This window comes from Schistocerca serialis, chromosome 7, assembly GCF_023864345.2.
Source record: "Schistocerca serialis cubense isolate TAMUIC-IGC-003099 chromosome 7, iqSchSeri2.2, whole genome shotgun sequence".
NCBI classification, from domain to species: Eukaryota; Metazoa; Arthropoda; class Insecta; order Orthoptera; family Acrididae; genus Schistocerca; species Schistocerca serialis.
The window spans coordinates 335,376,769-335,400,812 of NC_064644.1; the positions used below are offsets into that span (position 1 = coordinate 335,376,769).

General features: G+C 42.1%; 1 protein-coding gene across 3 annotated transcripts in view; it reads left to right on the top strand.

Annotated features, from left to right (window-relative positions):
* LOC126412576 (uncharacterized) overlaps positions 1–24,044 on the top strand; it is a 208,840-nt gene that overhangs the window by 37,455 nt on the left and 147,341 nt on the right. The window contains exon 1 of one of the 3 annotated variants that reach the window (XM_050082227.1): positions 18,691–18,709. The exons of the other annotated variants lie outside the window; for them this stretch is intronic. The gene's annotated coding sequence lies outside the window, so the exon portion shown is untranslated. Of the gene's footprint in view, positions 1–18,690; positions 18,710–24,044 lie in introns of those variants that run through there. 3 annotated transcript variants of the gene reach the window in all.

The window sequence follows — 24,044 nt, forward strand, 5'->3', positions numbered from 1 at the left end:
AGAAAAATCGTCCAAAATGAGTCAAAAATGGATCGCTCAAAGGCAACATTCCAGATATATAGGTCTGATTCACAAATGTAGGCATTGCGCAGAGAATCGTGAAGGTTTGATATGCTAAGAAGAGAGAGTTCTTGACCCTTTGTACAGTAATTAGGAGTACCTGTAAAATAATGGTCATAACACAGTGATGCTAATAGCTTACAATACGGAACATAGTACAAGCAACATAGTACAAACTACATTTTATTGGCGCTCTCTAACTAAAGTGTTGGTTTATACAACTCATCCTCCGCCCCTCGCCCCCCCCCCCCCCCCCCCTCCTTTTACGCTTCTTTCAAGAGTCTTACCTTTCTGAGTTATTTCTGAAATTATTGAAAATACTTTAAATCCGTCTAACACAAAATGTGTGTTTTTGTCTGCAACTGGCTTTCGTTTCAGTGAAATAAAATCATCAAATGGTTCAAATGGCTCTAAACACTATGGGACTTAACATCTGAGGTCATCAGTCCCCTAGACTTAGAATTACTTAAACCGAACTAACCTAAGGACACCACACACATCCATGCCCGACGCAGGATTCGAACCTGCGACCGTAGCAGCAGCGTGGTTCCCGACTGAAGCGCCTAGAACCGCTCGGCTACAGCGGCCGGCTAAAATCATCAGCAGTAGTCTGTAAGGGAACATATTTACAATCTGGCTTGCTTTCTGCACTTGAAAATATTTTGTTACAAAAGATGTTATGTGACTTACGATATGATATTCCAGTGTCAGGGTTATTCTGAATTACTATGCAATGTTCCTTCGCACGTGCATGCATGCATATTGACAACCATCATCTGTATAATGGAATGACAATGAAAACTTGTGCCGGTGAGGAACTCAAACCATGATTTCGTGCATATCTGAATTATTATTTGGAATAACACAGGCACTGCGATATCGTATTTATCCGCCGACACCGGGCAAGCGACGCTCAAATAAAATGTCTTTCCTGTACAGGAATATACGTAATGGTGACACGTGGTTGACGACATAGGGAAGATGGGTCTGGTTGTGAGTCGTACACGGATAGCCAGATTCTAAGGCGCCCGCTAGCGATAAGTGGAAAATCAGGGTTCGAGTCCCTGTCCAGCACAAATATTCATTGTCGTCATTTCATTATACAGCTGATGGTGGTCCACATTCGCAACGGCGAATAAATTTCACGTATACGATATATTATGCCAGATTTTGGATCACATCAGGAAAAGCCGTCTGCTTCCACGTTTTGGAGACATTTCCGCGCTCGGCACTGTTGTAAATGAAGAATTGTTTTCCGAAACTTTATTTCAAATTTTGTAACTTAAGTTTTATAACGTTTTGATTCACAGTTGGAATACTGCCTAGAAATGTTTGAACAATCTCCTTTTACGCCCTATTTCTTTCATTGCCCTTTGCTGAATGTTCATGTCACTTTTAACAGACAAGGTATTTCACGGAACAGTTGTATAAGTTATTCGGTGCGGACATTGGGCCGCGCTCTTTAGTGTACTTGTAGCAACGAAAATTTGCTGTCACCCGAAAACCACACATTCTTCAGTGGCGAATTTCGAGTATCACCCACATTTCCCTTGTTGCCAAGTTAATATTTTCTTTTTTCGATGGTTACAGTTGCGGCAGAATCCTGAAACAGTGCTTTATTAGAGGAACTCTAATGACGTTAAAAGCTTATGAGAAAGCACGTTCTCGATATAAAAAGAAATTTGTAATTTCTTCACTTATCTTCCTGCAAAGCTACACTAATTCTCATTTCAGCAGCTGTCAATGACTCTTAAAAAAATCATCATTCAGTGGCAAATAGTTGGTCGAATATCGTAATAGATAAGAAAAGTTCCTCACGTTTACCATATGACAAAATACGCTTCTCTGTGCATGCTATCATTTGTCACAGTCTCGTTTCGGTATCTCGAACCGTTTATGAAATATGAGTGATGTTATGAATATTTCATTCTCGTGCGTGCGCAAGGGGAGCTGAACGCACCATATACAATCAATTTTCCTGAGACTGGAATTAGATATTGAGCTTGATCTCTCCATAGTTAAAAGAAAAATTCAATATGTCAACTAAATTTCATATGCTGCAATATATGGTCTAAGAGCCACCAAACGCAAATTCATAGCGACGCCTAGTTTTAATTGCAGCATATTCGAATTTCACGCAGTGTTGCTTATATGCGAAATATCCTAATAACTATGACCGTTAACGAAATTAGAAGCACTTCATCATGAGACTGAATACAAGTCTATAACTAACGTAAAAAAACCTTGTTTTTACCGAATAGTTTCTTTAAAATCGAGTGAGAAGGATTGCAGCGTAGCGATGTGTGCGTGCCGTTCCGTCCGAGTAGCGCTTCAGCCACCGGCTTAGGCTGTGGTCACAGTGGCTCCGATGTCGGTCGATCCCACCGACGTCCGACATCGCCCAGAGACGGCCGATCTTTTCAGATCAATACCCCACTACGTGCGCAGTCACACTAAGCCGATCTTATCTCCCGAACGTACAGACGTCGGACGACAATCGGTGAAATTCAAATCAGTTTGTTTTCTTCGGTCAAATCGATGATAAGTTTAATCCAAAAAAGAGTGAGTTTGTGGCATCCTGAAGACGAAAGTAACATAATCGGATTATAGTTCGGAATCTGTGGACTAAAATCGCAGGGTTATTCGAAACTTCAAATAGGCAAAATCGTTATTGGAAATTTTAGGCATAGATTATAATCTCAGAAAATAATTTGTTCAAATGAAAAGGGTGGCGTATATTAAATGATTACGGGTACTGTACTGGATCCTTTCTGTAGTAGGTTGGCATTAGTTGTCTACAAATTATTACTATTACTGCTCATTGGCGTTTCATGCCAGTAGGTCAGTGATTCTGTTAATATGAAGTGATTTGCAAATGTTTGTATGATACACGTATATTTCCATTTTCAAGTGCTTTAGGTTTACAGAGTATCTTGTGCTACACTTTATGCTTGTCTTTCACTCGTGTGCTAAATGACAGTCATTAAAGGTTAACTGACGTCGTCCTCAAAACATTAAATAAATAGAGCGAAACGGAGTGTTCGTAACTTCTTTTCAAGGTCACCACGAATTATCTCGAGTGTGTAACAGACGTTTCTCCCGTCATGTCATATATTCCACAGACTGACTGAACGAGGCCCATTGTAGAACCCCGCAAGTGTGCGTACCCGCTACGATGCCGGATCGCCGGTTCCCAGAACTGCCCGCTAACGATATCAGGGTTGTCTCCACTAACGCACGGGCAAGGACTGCAGGTGTTCAAGAATCCGCCGGAAATATCCGTGGTGTGCCGCTAAAATCCGCTCGTGTGAGGCCAACTATACAGGGTGTTACAAAAAGGTACGGCCAAACTTTTAGGAAACATTCCTCACACACAAATAAAGAAAAGATGTTATGTGGACATGTGTCCGGAAACGCTTAATTTCCATGTTAGAGGTCATATTAGTTCCGTCAGTATGTACTGTACTTCCTCGATTCACCGCCAGTTGGCCCAATTGGAGGAAGTTAATGTTGACTTCGGTGCTTGTGTTGACACAGATTTTCTGTGAACGTTTGGGCAGGCATTGTTGGTGATGTCTTGATTGGGCCCCATGTTCTTCCACCTACGCTCAATGGAGCACGTTATCATGATTTCATACGGGATTCTCTACCTGTGCTGCTAGAACATGTGCCTTTACAAGTACGACACAACATATGGTTCATGCACGATGGAGCTCCTGCACATTTCAGTCGAAGTGTTCGTACGCTTCTCAACAACAGATTCGGTGACCGATGGATTGGTAGAGGCGGACCAATTCCATGGCCTCCACGCTCTCCTGACCTCAACCCTCTTGACTTTCATTTATAGGGGCATTTGAAAGCTCTTGTCTACGCAAACCCGGTACCAAATGTAGAGACTCTTCGTGCTCGTATTGTGGATGGCTGTGATAGAATACGCCATTCTCCAGGGCTGCATCAGCGCATCAGGGATTCCATGCGACGGAGGGTGGATGCATGTATCCTCGCTAACGGAGGACATTTTAAACATTTCCTGTAACAAAGTGTTTGAAATCACGCTGGTACGTTCTGTTGCTGTGTGTTTCCATTCCATGATTAATGTGATTTGAAGAGAAGTAATAAAATGAGCTCTAACATGGAAAGTAAGCGTTTCCAGACACATGTCCACATAACATATTTTCTTTCTTTGTGTGTGAGGAATGTTTCCTGAAAGTTTGGCCGTACCTTTTTGTAACACCCTGTATGCCGTCCTACGGGAGGATGCAGCTAACGTTGAAGTGGACAAGGACGAGTCATCCACCATCACGGGAGACAACCCCGTCGGTACACCGACCGAGCAGGTTATTGTGACCTGCTCTCTCCAGCGGCCTTTGTCGGCGATATTTGGTTCGGAAGCCATGCAGTTTCTTTAGAAAAATGCCTGCCGTAATATAGCTGCATCAACTCTGTTAACGATTTGCGACGAAAAGCAGAGTAAACAGCGAAGAAGATTCTGGACTCGTCAATGGCTTCAACAGTGAATTGCTGGTAGAGGAACATTACATAATGCTGTACTACGAACTGAGATGTATACTAGTGGAAATTATTCGTTAACTCCACTACATTTTCGTCCCATTTTCGGTTTCAAATTCAATATAGTTAAGGTACAGTGCCTAATGTCAGTTTGGGCATGCATAATATTCATATTCTCGATGTTGCATTGATTATCAACACCCTGAAATAACATACTTCATCACATATATTTCGTAATGTAGATTCGTTTCGTAACTTCATTCGAAAGGAAGAGGAGATTTTTCCGAAGCTGCTCACCGCCATTGAAAAAGATTTTTACCGGCAATATAAAACACGAGCTAGTCCATAAACCCAGATATGGATCTGTTACAGAAATTTCCATAATGGTAAAAACTTCCAGTGTGTAACTTGTGTTTATTTTCTGACATAGACTTGCAGCCACTGGGCAAACAGTTTTTGGCCTTTGCAACACGAATTGCCGGGAATACATCATTTACGATTAAAACATCGAGTTCAATTTAGTGAATAAGAAAGATCCAGAATTTTTTAGAAAACATATCGTTAAAAGAAAAAAAAGAAAACTGGAGAGAGGTGGACGCGAAATGCTACCTTTGTCTTTGCAGCAATCAGCTCACGACGCTACCAACTGCGCTACAATTACGACATATCTACCTGCTCTCCGTGTATGACATACTCTCTAAAGTCCATATCTACAGATGTCAGTATTTGATATTTAATATGCAAATTGCGCCAAAAGACGCGCTTTTGATAGATCGCTGTGCCGCAGCACTGAAATGATATACTTTCGTAGCACACAATTCGTAACACTGATAACATCAACCACTGGTAGCCGTTACCTACCGATATGTAGTTTTCTACAATTTGCTATAACAAATCGTCGCTGGAACGTGTTTTCGAGAGACCCTAAATTTGTTGATGTTTTGAAACAGCTTATTGTGACACGTGCTCTATGGGGAAGATATTTCTACGATGTTCCGCTTGTGACGTAAAACGATGTCACAGCTCACTGGTCACGCTCCTCTCCACCAGACAAAAATCTAACACGCCAGATTCCTTATTTCACACGCCGCATTGTAGTGGAACGTGGAATACCATACTGTGATGTCACCAGCTTCTCGTCCACGTTCGTTGTCACGGCTAAAGGGTCGGAAACACCGTGGTCGGAAAGCCCACGCAGCGGTATCTGCGGCACCTACTGAAAGGTCGGGAGTGCTGCGGTCGGAACCCCCACGTAGCACTTCAAAATACTGCCTTCCAGCCTTCACGGCCTCTTTCTTTTTTTTTATCAGTCTTCTGCTTTTGCAAAAAACTGACAATATGTACTCGAAATCTGTTTTTACCCTCTACAGCACCCTCGAGTAACAAAAAATTTATTCCCTGTTGTCTTAACACGTGACTTGTCATCCTGTCCCTTCTTCTTGCGAGCGTTTTTCGTATCTTCATCTTCTCGAAGATTCTGTGTAAAACTTCCTCACTTCTTATCGTATCAGTCCGCCTAATTTTCAACAGCCTTCTTTCTGAAACGCTTAGATTCTTTTCCAATTTTCGTTGAGTCAGGGACTCACACCGCTGTTCTGCTAACGTACACGCTCAAATTAAGGCCGATATTTGATACTGGTAGACTTCTCTTGGTCAGAAAAGCTCTCTTTGCCTGTGGTAGTCCGCTTTTTTGTCGTCTTGCTTCGTTCTCCATGTGTTATTTTTCTTCCAATGTAAAAGGATTCATACATTTTGTCTACTTCGTGGTCCCCAGTTTTGGTAAGTTTATCGCTAATTTTACATCTCTTACCTCATTATTTTCGTCATTTTTCGGTTTACTCTCATTCCATTTTGTTTCCTCATTACCGTGTTCATTGCAGCAGTTGTTCCTTCCGCACACTGAGGTTTGTTACCGCCTTACTGTTCCATAACAACAAACGACGACTTGTATTGGAAGAATATGCCGATGCTGCAGTTCGGTCTCGCTGATCCCCCACTTTTATCATTTAATCCACTGGTGGGCAAGTCATGACCCATCTGCCGGATCCCGCCCGCTACTGGTTTCAGTTCGAAAAGCGAAAAAAATTGGTGGGCAGGAGAGAAGCGCCCGCATTGTACTCCCAACATGACGCATTTTCGATTATTCGCCATTCTGTTGTTCGCATTATTCAAGCTTGGTTTCTGCGTAATACAGCCGATATATATTAAGTTTCAAGCGATGCAGGCCTTCTAAAATGTACATACAAATGCTAGCTTAATTTATTTAAACTATCCGGTCAAGCACAAGATTATTTTCGCATGAATACTTTAAAAATGCTTGCAGATAGTATTCGCAGACATTAACACACTAAATTTCGAACACTCTAATGACCAGCATGTGATGAAAAATCGCAAAGTTACTCCTAATTCTTTGTCGACCGGGATTGCTTGTCCATTGCCGTATTTTGTTTCTCAATCCTTTCTCGCGTTAACATTAGTAAATAATTCTTGTCTATTGTGGGCGTATTGGAACGTTGCAACAGTTCAAGTTGAAGGATATTTATAATGAATTAGCTGTAACCATTTTCTTTTTATGGGAATTAATGTTTCATGATGACATTTCAAGAAGCTTGGCACTTCATCTTCAGATGTTTGCATTTATGCATCGTGGACAAACTTTCTTGACTAACAGTGTTTCAGAATATTGCAGTTGAAGTTTTTAAGACCCTTTTGTAAAACTCCGTAAGTAAATAAATAATGCCCACGACTCGTAAAGAAGTGTAAACATCTGAAGGTGGGGTATACATACAGGTTGATAATTATTGAACTGTATGAATTAAAATCGTCCTAACTTCTGAACGGTTTGCGTTAGGACGTTCGAACTGCGCGGTTGGCCGCGGCTCATGACGCGAATTAGTATGCTCTGTATAGTTCAGTTTAGCGACGAAGCCCACTTTCATATGGATGGGTTCGTCAGTAAGTAAACCCGGTGCGTTTGGGGGGGGGGGGGGGGGGACTGAGAAGAAACCGTATTTCGCGATCGAGAAGCCTCTTCACCCTCAACGGGTGACTAGTGCAATGTCCAGTCACGGAATAATCGGCGCGATATTCCTTGATGACACGGTGACTACCGATCCGTACGTGAAGGTTTAAGGAGATGATTTCACGCCATTACCCAAAGTGACCCTGATTTCGACAAGATGTGGTTCATGAGAGACGGAACTCGACCCATCGGAAAAGGAGAGCGTTTGATGTCGTGGAGGGGCAGTTTGGGAACTGCATTCTGGCTCTCGGGGTGCCCAAGGTCCATCGTCATGGGCCTCAATTGGCCGCCATATTCTCTCGGTCCGAACACATGCGCCGGCCGCTGTGACCGAGCGGTTCTAGGTGCTTCAGTCCGGAACCGCGCTACTGCTACGGTTGCAGGTTCGAATCCTGCCTCGGGCATGGATGTGAGTGATGTACTTAGGTTAGTTAGGTTTAAGTAGTTCTAAGTCTAGGGGACTGATGACTTCAGACTTTAAGTCCCATAGTGCTCAGAGCCATTTGAACCATTTGAATCTGAACACATGCGATTCATTTTTGTGGAGCTGTATTAAAGACGAGGTGTACAGAATAACCCAAAGACCATTGCTGAGCCACTCAGGAGGTCATCCACTGCATCGAAGTTCAGACACTTCAGCGGGTCACGCAGAATTTCGCTATTCGTTTGCGCCACATCGTCACCAGTGATGGCATGCGTGCTTAACATGTCATAACCCAAATCCGAATATCTTTAGTGAAGTTTGCATATTCAACAAAGTGTGTCATGCCGTAGTTTCTAACTAATTTGCTTTTTTTCCATGTAGTTCAATAATTGTCGCTCTGTAAAATGAATGTACTCTCCAAAATGCGAGTTTCGAGGCCTAATTTGTTGGCGTGGCGTTTCGGAAAGGGGTGCCATTCATAATGACGCGTTTCCCAATGAACATTAACGTCACAAGTAATGTAGTTTTAACTTCATGGACTGGGAGCACTGCTGTCGCGTCTCGTGACGACCCGCCAGGTGAGCTTCAGCATGTGGGTGGGTTGTTTGGGGGAAGAGACCAAACAGCGAGGTCATCGATCTCATCGGATTAGGGAAGGACGGGGAAGGAAGTCGGCCGTGCCCTTTCAGAGGAACCATCCCGGAATTAGCCTGGAGCGATTTAGGGAAATCACGGGAAACCTAAATCAGGATGGCCGGACGCGGGATTGAACCGTCGTCCTCCCGAATGCGAGTCCAGTGTGCTAACCACCGCGCCACCTCGCTCGGTTCAGCATGTGAATCAGGCCCACGGGCAACAAAGGTTGCCCATGCCTGATCTAGTCTCTTGCAAACACACCTAATGAACGACGTCGTACAACCCATCCTCGTGTTCAGTGGTTACCCAGAAAGTAGCACATTCGACACAACACCACCCCGGGAAGCGGTTCCGTTGGAGGCGTTGCAACGGGACCTGGCGTGGAAGTGAAATTGCTTAATCACCTTGTAGTTAGATTCTGCTGACGGGGTTCGTTAGGCGCGCCGTATCACGCAAACACAGAACTGCCGCTTTCCCGGTAGTGGCCCTGCGGAAAACAGGGCACTCGCCAGAAATCTGGCCGCTCTGTAATCTCGCGACGCGTCACGCCAGCTAGAGCGTCAAACGTGCGCATCTCTTTTCACGAACGAGATAGTGCATGTCTTTGTCAGCTATCACTGACACCGGGGCTGAGACTAGCAAAAATACGACGGAATGCGAAAGCTGCTGTAAGCGCTGCTTAGGGAATATATTTCGTTAGGAGAAATGCCAGTATTTCCACTTGTTTGGTTCTGTCTGTCTTTCTCTATCTGAATTACTTTCGTTTTTGCTTTGTTTATCCTTAAACCATATTCAGTGCTAAGTATGCAGCCCTTTCCTTGAAACAGATCTTCCAGGTCTTAGATCCGGCCATCTGTGGAAGCCAGCATTGCTATGTGTTCTCCTTGTACTTATATTTTTCCCTTCAAAATTTTCTGTAATTGCTCCTTTGTCATACAGATAGAATTAGAGTGCTGATAAGCTGCTACTCAGTCTTTCACCCTTGTCCCACAGACTTGTCTTAATTGATCTTCCACTTTTCTTACACCCACATGGATTTTGTTGACGTGTGTTATCTTGTCTATATATCTTAGCCGAAATCTTCTAAGGGCTATAACACCTTCTTTCACCTTACACTGTCGAGTTTTTTCTCAGAGTCCAAAATTCTACAAAGATATCCTGATTTTTCTTCAATCTGTCGTCCACTGCTAACTACAATGTCAGTATTGTTGCTCTTATTCATAAATTTAGACAACATTGTCTATGGAGAGCCGCGACCTGATGCTATATTGAAGATAAAATGAACAGTCGAGGCCGGCCGCTGTGGCCGAGCGGTTCTAGGCACTTCAGTCCGGAACCACGCTGCTGCTACGGTTGCAGGTTTGAATCCTGCTTCGGGCATGGACGTGTGTGATGTCCTTAGGTTAGTTAGGTTTAAGTAGTTCTAAGTCTAGAGGACATGACCTCAGATGTTAAGTCCCATAGTGCTTAGAACCACTTGAACCATTTTTGAACACTCGAGACGGCAATAAAATTTGTTTATTGTTATTTAAAAGCCATCTTCAAAACTTTTGGCCCCTACGGCTTGAGCTGACCGCTCCTCGGTTTTCTGGTGATGCTATGATCGTACACTGCAGTGCAAATATTATTGCAATCTCAACTGTTCATTTTAACTTAAATTGTTGCTCTTATACCTTTCCCCTTCCTGAAACCAATGTGATCTTTGTCCGGCTTCTTGTCAACTTTTCTTTTTATTGTGTATATTAACTCTTGTCAGCAGTTTACTAGAGTGAATTACCAAACTGACAGCCCGATAGTTCCTCGTTTATTTTGATGTGCTTTCTCTGGTAATGTGTTAATAGCGCTTTTCTGGAAATCTGATGAAAAGTCATCTGTTTTATAGATCTTTGACACCAACCAAGAAATTCTAGTTCTTAATCTCACAGAGATGTAAGTATTTCAGGAGTATACCATCGACTTCTGCTGACTTGTTTCAGCTCAAGTCATTCAGTGCTCGAACAGATTAGTCGACTTGGAAGAAATAAGTAATCCAGTAATGTTACTTCCTCCTCTTCTCGATAGTACAGGTCTTCCATGTACTCTTGCCTCCCATCTGCCTTTTCTTTTACGTTTGATACGAAGGGTTCGATATGAAATTCACGGAGTAACATCTTTATATGTTTTACTTCTACAGTGTACATTTACTTATCCTGTGCAATGTGTCGGTTATTCCTATTTTCATATCTTTCTCAATATCCTGGCACGTTTCCCTCACCAATTCTGATTTAAAATGTTTCCTTTTCCTGTTAATTTAACCCTAGGCAATTTAAAATCCTGTTTCCCAATCTAATTCTTAAAATTTCGGTTATTTTCTTCTTCCACCCGTATGGTCGTGTTTTTCTCCAGTCAACCATCGCTTCTTTCTTCACTGATTTCGCAATTGCCCTGCCCAGCATTAATATTACTTCATTCTTCATTAATTTGACTCCCTTTCCAGTGAAGTACTCGACACTTCTACTTGACCTTGATCACTGCTTCAGAGAATTTCCATTTCGTCGCACTCCATCCTAAATTTTCAGTATTTCATTGCTCGTTTACTCCTTTTTCTTTACCCTCTAAAATTTCAGCCTGCTATTCATCACTACTAGGTATCTATCAAAGCCTGTGTCCACACATCAGAATGCTTTGTAGTCAAGAATTTCATTTCAAAGTCTTTGTGTAAACTTGATACCTTACTACCACAGGTCCCCGGGCGCTAATGACCATAGCAGTTTTGCGCCCTAAAAAAAAAAAAAAAAAAAAAAAAACGCAGGTCCCATGGTGGCCCACATGAATGCCCCCATAGCTTTATACTGACCCGACAGTCTGCATCTGTGACGCGGTCCATGTTCCGAGCAGCCGCTCGCCTGGATGACGTTTTCTCACCCAAAAGCACGAGAGGAGAAGATATACTTCGAAAAGGCCAGCACACTTCAGTTTTAAGAGAAGATCTCACATGTGGTAAATATGCAAATGAGTCCACATCTCTCATATGCTAAAATTGTGCCGAACTACTTCATTCACAGTTCGCCAACACCATCTCTATCTGTAATTCAGTTGTTCATTAGTGTTCACAGGACACTGATCTTCGCATTGAATGCAAGTATCTCATAATAACAACTATCAGAGTTGTTGACCTAGTAGATAGTGTCGAAGTTCCATGTGTCTTTTTGCGGATGATGCTGTAGTATACAGAGAAGTTGCAGCATTAGAAAATTGCACCGAAATGCAGGAAGATCTGCAGCAGATAGGCACTTGGTGCAGGGAGTGGCAACTGACCCTTAACATAGAAAAATGTAATGTATTGCGAATACATAGAAAGAAGGATCCTTTATTGTATGATTGTATGATAGCGGAACAAACACTGGTAGCAGTTCCCTCTGTAAAATATCTGAGAGTGTGCTAACGGAACGATTTTAAGTTGGATGATCGTATAAAATTAATTGTTGGTAAGGCGGGTGCCAGGTTGAGATTCATTGGGAGGGTCCTTAGAAAATGAAGTCCATCAACAAAGGAGGTGCCTTACAAAACACTCGTTCGACCTATACTTGAGTATTGCTCATCAGTGTGGGATCCGTACCAGGTCGGGTTGACAGAGGAGATAGAGAAGATCCAAAGAAGAGCGGCGCGTTTCGTCACAGGGTTATTTGGTAAGCGTGATAGCGTTACGGAGATGTTTAGCATACTAAAATGGCAGACTCTGCAAGAGAGGCGCTCTGCATCGCGGTGTAGCTTGCTGTCCAGGATTCGAGAGGGTGCATTTCTGGATGAGGTATCGAATATATTGCTTCCCCCTACTTATACCTCCAGAGAAGATCACGAATGTAAAATCAGAGAGAGTCGAGCGCGCACAGGAAAGGGAGATAATAACTGTGGCACGTAAAGTGCCCTCCGCCACACACCGTTGGGTGGCTTGCGGAGCATAAATATAGATGTATATGTAGTTGTTATTTCTCAGTTTGAGCATCGTCAATTGCCTTTGGTAAAAGCGCTCACAAGGTCTTCATTACATTAGTGGCTTTCCTAAAATTTGTGAATCACTTTCACAAAAGCAACACTCTTTGAAATTGCAAGCCATTTCCTTCAGCAAAGACGTTGGTCTCATAGACAGCACAAAGTGTCCATTGCCTTCCTTTCTTACTGGACTCGCGTTCGGGAGGACGACGGTTCAATCCCGTCTCCGGCCATCCTGATTTAGGTTTTCCGTGATTTCCCTAAATCGTTTCAGGCAAATGCCGGGATGGTTCCTTTGAAAGGGCACGGCCGATTTCCTTCCCAATCCTTCCCTAACCCGAGCTTGCGCTCCGTCTCTAGTGACCTCGTTGTCGACGGGACGTTAAACACTAACCACCACCACCACCTTCCTTTCTTCTGTATTCAACCCAATATGTAGAATGCCAGAAGTTTTTCAGTTGGCACTGAATCTTCTTTTCCTCAAATAACGAAAACAATCCCAAAATATGCAAATATTAAAATTGCTACATTCAAAGCAACAAGTGCAAGAGAAAAAAAAGCTAATTTCCTAGTGATGCACCGTTGTGGTAATGAAGAAAAACAATACGAACTTGTAGATACATGTAATAGTAACAAGAATTCTTTGTACTTCATGTTTCTAGATCACGATATGGGTAATTTCTCTGTCACAGAACCAGATTTCATATCCGTCTCGGCGAATTAAATCTCCACTATGTTCTTATCCCTATCCTCAATAATTTGAACAGAGGCCTCGTTCTTCAGTTCCACTCATCGTTTGTGTTGAACGATGGAAACAAATTTTTCCTATGCTCATTTCATGGCAACTAGCCTGTAAATTAACGTACCGCGTATTTCGGTAAACACGTATAAGCTGTCTGATGAATTTATAAATTCTAACAGGTAAGTGTTTTCCAATAAAAAAAAAAGCCAACAACAGATTGTGGCTAGTTGCTGTTGTACACTGTAAACATTCTGTATCTCGTAACAGCCATGGTTCTCCAATAATTCCATTATCTGACAAAATAGCATAAACGTCTTTTGTTAAGGAGTATGATTTTTCAAACATCTTTTCATTTAATTTTTGTTAATTACCCAAATGATAATTAATTAGTAATACTTGCTTATTATGTAGAAGAACTTCAACTCCAATTAAATAAAATTAGCATATTTAGTAAAGAGTTTAAATTTACAAGGTAAAATCTTCTAGGTTGTTAGGCCACCATTATGTTCCTCTTCAGTTTATTCTACACAGTCGATGTTTCGAACCTTCTGCAGTGATATTCTTTACGATGTTCTGCTGTTCAGTTAGAATGGTTTCCAAAAAACGAAATTTATAGGCACTACCAAGAAGAGAACAGGGAGCAGGGTTGTCATTGTGAATGTGATGTACTTAAGTCAGAAAATCAGACGCCTGCTAGAAAAATGGGCTCATGATAAAAAGGTAAAAACTGAAACTGACACTGCAAAAACTCGCACAAATGACGTGTAATCACAGCTTTCAGTCTACCACAGATTAGTGAACTGTAAAGTGTTGTTTTACCTGTACTGGTGTATGGAGGAGATTCCTGGATGACGAAAACCTCAGCCATGAAGAGGAAGAAGGCGTTTTAAATGTATGTAACATTGCTTCCGTCCAGACCCCGAAACTTCTGTGACGCCGTGTGAAGTACTCTTGGCGAGGTGGGCAGCACGAGACAAATTGCGCAATTTGTTGCTCCGCAGTCTTCAGGCATCCATTCACAGCATGAATGGCCACCAGCTCGAGCATGCCGACCTATCCGACTGTGTGTGGACGCTGGCGAATGCTTTAGTGGACCCTAGCTTTCTTCACTGACGAATTGCGGACTGCCAAGTAGTGGGTGGGACTAGTACGTAGAGGTCCGCTGGTGGAAAAGATGGTCTGCAGATCCATCGCCCATACTAAGGCGAACAGGGTGGGCATACCCACTCGGCGGACAGGTCAGCACACTCGTCCCCCTGTGTATGGAGGGCCTTTAGTCGGAAACGTTTACTGGCGGACCAGGATTTACTCTCTGCACTGTTATAAATTTAGTGTCAGTCTAAATAAGGGTCACCTGCCTCACATGGATTGGCGAGACAGAGTTAAAATTGTCACTAGTCCTATACCACTAGTCAGTGCCCTGTTGCAATCCAACTACTTTCAAAAGGCTCTCAGACTTGACTACAGGATTGGAAAAATAGCACAGTAGACATTACTATAACGTCTCTAACCGGTTCCGAGCATCTCCTCTACATACAAAACAGGTAGTAGTCTATAGTTAAAAAGCAGGACACACACAAAATCAAAAGTTTCCACTGGAACTAATGAAATGTGTTGTCTTCCATAAAACCTCACCAGGTCCGCCTTGTCATTATCAAACACTGCCTCCAGGCAGCTGATGACTCCACATTCCGATATGAGGCCCCTGTCCACCTGACAACTGCTCACTCGTCAAGTACCCTTTCTCTCAAAAACCACAAAATAGCTGAGCTCTTTACATCAGCTGGAACCGGTTTTACGCTGCTTCAGTAATCTACACACATGTTTTTCCTGTCTTGCCCGCAGTTTATTATTTCCGATTACACGTTTAAGCACTAACAGGGGGATCACACTTACCTGTCATCATCAGTTTCGTCCAATTTTATGATATATGCAGGGCTTGGCCAGAAATGAGTGACAGAAATGGGAGCTCCAGATAGCCAAACATTTAGAAAACAGCATTTTCAGCACGGGTATGGCAGGGCTTGAGCCATCTACATTGACGTAGATTATTGGTAGCAGTTAGTGCAGTGGAAGAAGTACGGAATAGTTATCCAAGGATCGCGGGATCGCGGGTTCGAGTCTTTAGACAGAAATATTTTTTCTGTTTTTGTCAATTTTCACATTACTTACATCGAAATAAAGGGAAATAACTCCCAATATTTTGTGTTTATTAAGATTTTGATGAAAGGCAAGAAAAAAGGAAGACAATGGAAAATTTGGCATTACAGGGACTGTAAGGTGTACATGAGAACTTCTTATACAAAATTAAATACTTTTATTATTGTATAGTTGATGATTTACCCATGTTGTGGCGATATTCATCGTAAAAACATGGAAAGCAGTACTTTTATCGGCATCTTGCAAACATTATAAGCGCGACATTTTTACAGTTGCATGGTTGATTTAAAATTTCTATAGAAAAACAAAATAGTTTATACTCATAAAAGGTTCTCTTTGATGGAACAGTTTGGCGGCAAACCACGCGTAACGCAACATTTCGTCAAATATTGGTGAGGATATCTGGTGATGTACAATGGGACGTATTTTGATGCAGTCTTCCCTGGATACGAGTCTTTTTCCCTCTCGATGAGATAAAATCAATTTCGAAGGTTTTTGATCAAATTCGTTACCTGACGATAAAAACAGACATCGTAGGCCTGCAACAGCGGAGTGCATTTGAGAGGAATCCTACCTTTGAATTTTATTTGCAATCCCAAATTTTCCTATGCCTTTCCTTTTCATGCCTGATATGAAAATCTTGCAAATACAATATACTGATCGTTATTTCGATGTATTTGCTGTGCAAGTAACGTAAAAATTAAAATTAAAAAAGAAAAAAGTTTCAGCGGTGGAACAACAGGTTATCGTTCTGTAGTGTCTCCGCTACACTAACCGATGGCTAAGACTAGGCTAACGTAAATGGTTCGTGCCTCGCCCAAATAGAGCCAAAAATGCTATTTTTTTGTAATCGCTTGTCCATCTGGAGCTCCCATTTCTGACACTCTCATTTTTGGCCAATCCTGGCATATACCACAAATTTTAACATTATTGGTGACGACGAGTAGGTGCGGTGTCCTTGCCAGCCACCCTAAGGTCTTTTGACTAATCTCCCAATATACTTCATTTTGACTGTAATGGCTGTTCCATATTTTAATTAATTATTGCCGAACAAAAAGGCTATAGAAGAGCTCTTTCTGGCGTCACTAATCCCACACTGGTATCAATGAATATAAGTAATATAAATACAAAAATATGGTTTCTTGATTTGAGGAAAGCATACAAAACTGCTGTATGGCGGTCACGAAATTACACTAGAGTCACAAGAATGCAAAAGAAAATACTTTCTGATTCTTCGCTTGCATGAACCTCTTAAATCGCGTGTTTCAGTTTTCCGGAAAATAAGAAGATGGATTGTTTCAAGAGTAGAACATGAAAACGGTGACAATCCTGCTGTGTTGGATATTTGAAAAATCTCCAGTGATCCGGACATTGGCAGCATGATCATAAAATTGATTATCCTTTATTTCAGTTATGCTTTACTCAAACATTCCATTAATGAGCGAAAGAACGCCTCGAGGTGCAGAGGAAATCAATAAATTAGTTACTATACTAGCCAAATATTTAAACACGAGGGCGTGCTGTAAAATAATGCCTCGGAACATTCTACATCTTTATTCTTCATGTCTACATTTTTATTTCTCAACTTAGTTACCCTGGTGATAAACACATTTCTCACAATGAGAGATCAGTTTGTTGATACTCTCACTGTAGAATGGTTCACTTCGTTAACGAGGCCACACCTCTCCTTGCACCGCTTTATCCCTATCAAAAGGAAATCCTCTAAGATGTTCTTGAAATTTGGGAAACAGATGAAAATTGGATTGGGCCAAGTCGGAACTGTATGGAGGATGATCGAGGACAGTGAACCCAAGGCATCGGATTGTTGCAGATGTCGCAGCTCTCGTGTGTGGTCTGACATTGTGATGCTGAAGGTGAGGGCGCTCCATGTGTGTACGAACTCTTAGAATTCGCAACTCGATTACAGCGTACCCTTTCTCATGCACTGACGTAATTACATTACACATCGCCATGTTACAGGCTACATTTCGGAACCTTCTAGCGACAGAGTGCTGCAGATTTGTAGACATAAAGAATAAAGATGTAGAATGTTAATGATGGTTATTTTATTTAAAAAGCTTTTAGACTTTCGACACAAAAATTTAGTGGCATTAGTTTCCAGCACTTCCTCGTATTTAAATGTTACGTATAAACTGATATTAAAATGTAGACTGCCACTAACATCTCAGTATAAAATGAAATGCATTTTTACATATGTAGTATCTGAAGTGATGCATTACATACTAGCATTTATGTTAAAAGTCAGTGTTATAGAGATATGTACTGCAAGTATGACAATGTATTTCCTCCACAGGGCTTGAATATCATGTGCACTTACGGGTGCTACATGTGGTCTATGTAGACAACACAGGTACAAGTAGGGCCCGCAAAAATGACATATTTGGGTAATGCATGCAATCAAACTCAGTGCTGTTAATAGTCGCTCGATGATGCATGTCTATGCTACCACGCGCCCTGATTTAATTTATAACGCCATGGACAAATGTTAGTTCATTCGAATTTCACCGGCAATATCTAGTGCAACGCATAGTGCCATTGTATACATTGCATTTTTGAACATAGTGTTTAATAAGAAATTATGTATTTCATCTCAGTGAGTATTTTTTGTGTATTTCCGATGTTCCCTAAATTATTTTACGTTTAAGTGATGTCAAACCTTCTTTAAAATAACAATGAAGTTGGACTGCTGCATTTGGAGATGGTGCCCAACCACACAATTTGCCCCGGGCTCAGTCCTGGCTCTCAGCGGCCTTCGAATTTCAGACGATGCAAAGCACAGGAATCAGCAGGCAAACACCAGAGTTCTACCCCCAGGTTGGACAGAGATCATTGATAAGAACAGCTGAGAATAGAGAGTAACTTCCAGTAAGGAGGCGGCACTTACAAGAAGCTACTGATATAGACAATAGGTGCCGTCCGTGGCCCGGCGACGTCATGAAGCACTTGGGGCGAGATGATTACGGCTGCTGCCCGCTGCCGCCACGGGACAGAGTTCGCAACCGCGCCCGCGGAAAGCCGCACTCTGCCCATGTGCGACCTTGAGTCAGCCGGTCAGGCGGGCAGCCGCGAATCGCGTGACGCACCACGCGTCCAACACGTGGTCGGCGCAGGAAGCGATGCAGGCGACGCGGCGCGTCGGAAGTTCAGCAATTGACCGGACTAAGTAAGTAGGGGCTGCAGGCTGCCCGCATTGCGTGGGAAAATTCCACAGCGCACAGTTCCCATTATGTGTAGATCGGCGACGGCAGCGGACAGCGAGCGGTAGCACAAAAGACGGCGTTTTCAAAATCTCTGCGCTATTCCTCCAACGTACAACAGAGCTCATACTACGAAATCGTCAATATGTTTCGAGAAAAGAGGTTACGATGAATATAAACGAAAATAAATCAAAGGTTATGAAATATGTAATAAATAATTCTAGTGTAAAAGTTAGACATTACCCCAAACTATACGAGGTGCATTCAAGTTCTAAGGCCTCCGATTCTTTTTCTCCGGACTGGAAAGAGATAGAAACATGCGCATTGTTTTAAAATGAGGCTGCGTTCATTGTCAATACGTCCCACAGATGGCAGCACCGTATGGCAGATGGGATTTTACCGCCAGCGGCGAGAATGAGAACTGTTTTAAATACTTAAAATGGCGACGTTTTCCTTACTTGAACAGCGTGCAATCATTCGTTTTCTGAATTTGCATGGTGTGAAACCAATTGAAATTCATCGACAGTTGAAGGAGACATGTGGTGATGAAGTTATGGATGTGACGAAAGTGCGTTCGTGGGTGCGACAGTTTAATGACGGCAGAACATCGTGTGACAACAAACCGAAACAACCTCGGGCTCGCACAAGCCGGTCTGACGACATGATCTCGAAAGTGGAGAGAATTGTTTTGGGGGATCGCCGAATGACTGTTGAACAGATCGCCTCCAGAGTTGGCATTTCTGTGGGTACTCTGCACACAATCCTGCATGACGACCTGAAAATGCGAAAAGTGTCATCCAGGTGGGTGCCACGAATGCTGACAGACGACCACATGGCTGCTCGTGTGGCATGTTGCCAAGTAATGTTGACGCGCATTGACAACATGAATGGGACTTTCTTTTCGTCGGTTGTGACAATGGATGAGATGTGGATGCAATTTTTCAATCCAGAAACAAAGCGCCAGTCAGCTCGATGGAAGCACACAGATTCACCGCCACCAAAAAAATTTCGGGTAACCGCCAGTGCTGAAAAAATGATGGTGTCCATGTTCTGGGACAGCGAGGGCGTAATCCTTACCCATTGCGTTCCAAAGGGCACTACGGTAACAGGTGCATCCTACGAAAATGTTTTGAAGAACAAATTCCTTCCTGCACTGCAACAAAAACGTCCGGGAAGGGCTGCGCGTGTGCTGTTTCACCAAGACAACGTACCCGCACATCGAGCTAACGTTACGCAACAGTTTCTTCGTGATAACAACTTTGAAGTGATTCCTCATGCTCCCTACTCACCTGACCTGGCTCCTAGTGACTTTTGGCTTTTTCCAACAATGAAAGACACTCTCCATGGCCGCACATTCACCAGCCGTGTTGCTATTGCCTCAGCGATTTTCCAGTGGTCAAAACAGACTCCTAAAGAAGCCTTCGCCGCTGCCATGGAATCATGGCGTCAGCATTGTAAAAAATATGTATGTCTGCAGGGCGATTACGTCGAGAAGTAACGCCAGTTTCATCGATTTCGGGTGAGTAGTTAATTAGAAAAAAAATCAGAGGCCTTAGAACTTGAATGCACCTCGTAATCATTCAGGACTTGATAATGAGTGCTCTTAGTGACTACCAGCAAACTTTACACATAATTTGAAACCTTTTTAAAATTTGTCTCGCTGTCACCCCAACAAAATAATGAAAGGGAACAATGATGGCTCGTGCAAAATATTACCAGTGTGCTGCAATGTGGTGGCCTATTGCCTTTCGACTTGCAAGGCCAGTAATGGTAACTAAATTGAATATTTAATTTTACACAAGTAAACTGAACTGTTTAAATGGATTTAAATTTTATAACTGATTGTTTAACGTGATGAGGAATACAAGAAAATGGAAAAAAAAAGAATTATAGTTGAAGCGGGGATCAAATCAGAGCCAACGAACCGCCAGTGGGTAGACTTGACCACTGCACTACCGAGCCAGTATGTAAACTGCTGCTCAATCCATCATCCTCTACAGGTTACCTTTTGCTACAGCCCACTCAGGCGAAATATTCTTGGGTCTTGAAATGGACATCTACCTGCATCTACTCACATAGTTTAAGCAGTTCAGTGAGCCTTGTTCTACGCCCTCTTGTTACATTTACACTTGGAGCAGATATACCTTACTCTTTAAGTCTCTCTTTATCCTTCAAAGAGCTACCGGAACAGGGCATTTATTGCAGATCTACAGAAACACTTTCATACTAAATTTCCTTTTAGACTCGTTTTTTACCTCCGTCACCAGTCTTTTGACGTACAAAGGTAGCTATCGCAACTAAATTTAATACAGTAATTTTACGTATTTAAATTGAATGTTTGAACATATCTAAACTTTTTAATTGAGTGTTAGCATTGTCCCGAATAAAATAAAATGGAAGAAAAAGTATGGTAGCGGTGAGAATTAAACCTGTGCTGGTGAATTGCCAGTTAGTCACCATGATCACTTGGTCACGGTGCCGTTACATCAACTGGTCCTCTACAATCCCTCACATGCAAGAAAAAGAAAAATACTGACCTGGTGCTGTGAGCAATGTAGCTCTCATAGTGCTGGAAGTTATCGTCTCACATCAGAGGATGTGCAGTCGAAAACACAGCTACATTCTGTCTCTGAATTGTTCGTAGCGCGGCTAACCACTATTTCAACACTTGGTACTGGTTTCTAGTTATCATGGAGAGAGCACAATAAAACATGTTTTCGTCGGTTTTATTTGCATACCAGCACACATTCGAAGAGAAACAGAATAATTTTAGTGCTCTTTCTGGCTTGCATTCGAATAGATATGGTATAATCTTAGTTTGGTTTCCACCTCACATTTGAAGAGAAGTGGCACAATTTTAGTGTGGTATTTAAAATGTGGTGTAGTACATTAGCACATAACTGGTCACCAGTGAAAGGAAAAAATTTTATCGCTTACATTTTTGCTGTTCATACAGTAAAACTTCACCATGAAGTATGCTGTTTTAATTTATTACTTATTTTCTACAAACTCTATTTCCAACTAATTTTGCAGACACTATCTTCAAATACCATTGAAAGTAGCTACAAAATTATATCATTGTGCAGAACATAGTTCAGGAGATATTACATCATAAACAGTGAGATGGGCGTTCGATTCTTTAAAGCAGCGGAATTACTGTTAGTGGTGAAACAGTGAAAGCAGTCGATTAGTTTTGCTTTGTGGGCAGCAAAATAATGCGATAGCCGAAGAAGAGAGGCTATAAAATGCAGGCTGTCAACAGTAAAAGAAGCGGTTCTGAATAATAGACATTTAATGTCGAATATACTCGTAAATTTATTTGTTAGGAAGACGTTTCTAAAGATATTTGTGTCGAGTGTAGCCTTCAACAGAAGTCATAAGAGTACGATTAGTGGTTCTGACTAGTAGAGAACAGACGCTTCTGAAATGCTGTGCTACAGAGATCGAATAACTAATGAGGAGGTACTGAGTCAGACAGGGAAAAAGATGGTGGCCCAACGCCAATGAACTGTTTTTACAGCGCACATGAAGCATCAAGGAATCGTCAATTTCATAATAGAACGATATGTGAGGGTTAAAATTGTAGAGGGAGGCAGTAGCAGGTTGAAATGGATATACGTTGCAGTAGTTACAATCAGAGGCTTCTAAAGGGAAGATTAGTGTAGACGGCTGCACCAACGGCAAAGACCAGAACACACATTTCTGAGTCACCTGTAACAACGCAAACACAATACTACACCGGAGAAGCATTTATCACAGTCATCCACGCGACACAGGTACGCATTTTTCGAGCTTCGTTAATAGGCTGTAAGAGTGCAACTGCAAACCACCTCCATTTGGTCGATGTCGAGGAATGTAATGTGGGATTTCCGTGTTGTTCTCAATATTCACGTGTCGAGTGTGTGATTAGTCTTGAAGTTTGATACAGGATTTCACTCTTTGTACCACGCTAGTCTCTGACATAACGGCTGATAATAGTTGCAGAGGTGATAAAAGCTATCAGAAGGCTATGCAGAACATCACATAGACTGGGTGCATCATTGCAACTCCGTCGCACTAGCATCCTAGAGTGATGCTAGCACTCTAGTTGACCACTGATATGTTTGACGGTAGTACCGGAGGTGCATGCGGCTATCATATTCCTCTCGCGACAGTTAACGTCGGCTTATAATCCGGAGCCGCCACTTATCCTTCGTGTAGCTTCTCGGTTCTTCAGCGCATCCGTTTGTAGTGAGAGTTTCATTTTCCGTTGATCATTTGCACGACGAACCGTAATGATGTGAAAAGAGTCGTTTTATATTCCCATCACAAATTATTCTGTAAAAATGCCTACATGCTGACCATTTACAAGTTCTTTCCATCTTTCTTTAAATATAAGAAAAGCAAAGGAAGACATACATATGTGAGTCAGTAATTTCTACCCACCATCTTTTATATAATACAATAACAGAAATTCTTCTACAGAATAGGAGTTGTCAAGAAGAAACTTTTTCAGTTTATGTTAAAATTTTACTTTGCTGGTTGTCAGACATTTTATAATTTCAGCTGGAGCATTGTACATTCCTTTTTGTGTTAAAGATAACCTTAATATAGAATGTCGAATGTCATTTTTCCTTCTGGTAATATAATTATATATATTATTATTCATTTTGAACTGCAGTGGATTACCTATACCAAACTTCATTGGGGAGTAAATATACAGGGTTCTCCAAAAGTCCGGAAACACCCTCATAAAATTAAAATGGGGGTAGCAAACAAGGAAACAGAGTCTCTACACACGAGGAACGGGAAGGGGGAAACTTTATAGGCTATGCCACCAACATGGCGGCCATCTTGAAAGCCGCCATCTTGGATTCAACTCCAAAATTTCAAATGGAAATGTGATCGTGCGACATATCGAACAGATAGAGAATCTCACCAGAAAAACAATGCCATTGTAATTTTAAACATAGCTTTATTCGTTCTCAGGCAGCGGTGGGATGCTCAGCAGCATGTGTGTTATGTGCCGAAGAGACATTATGCCGATGTTACACAGTCCCGAGAGACCACCAACAGTCATAGGAATGGCTCGATATGTTGTCCATTATGTTGGATTGTTAATGCTATCCTCCAAACCCAGTCCTGATGAACTTTGACCAACACATCTGGCTGAATTTGACCACACCCATCAACAATGCGCTGCTTTAGATGATGCAAATCCCATATATTCACAGAATAAACCAGTGCTTTGACATGACCCCAAAGATAAAAATCCAAAGGAGTCAAATCTGGTGAACGTGGTGGCCACTCCACAGCACGACC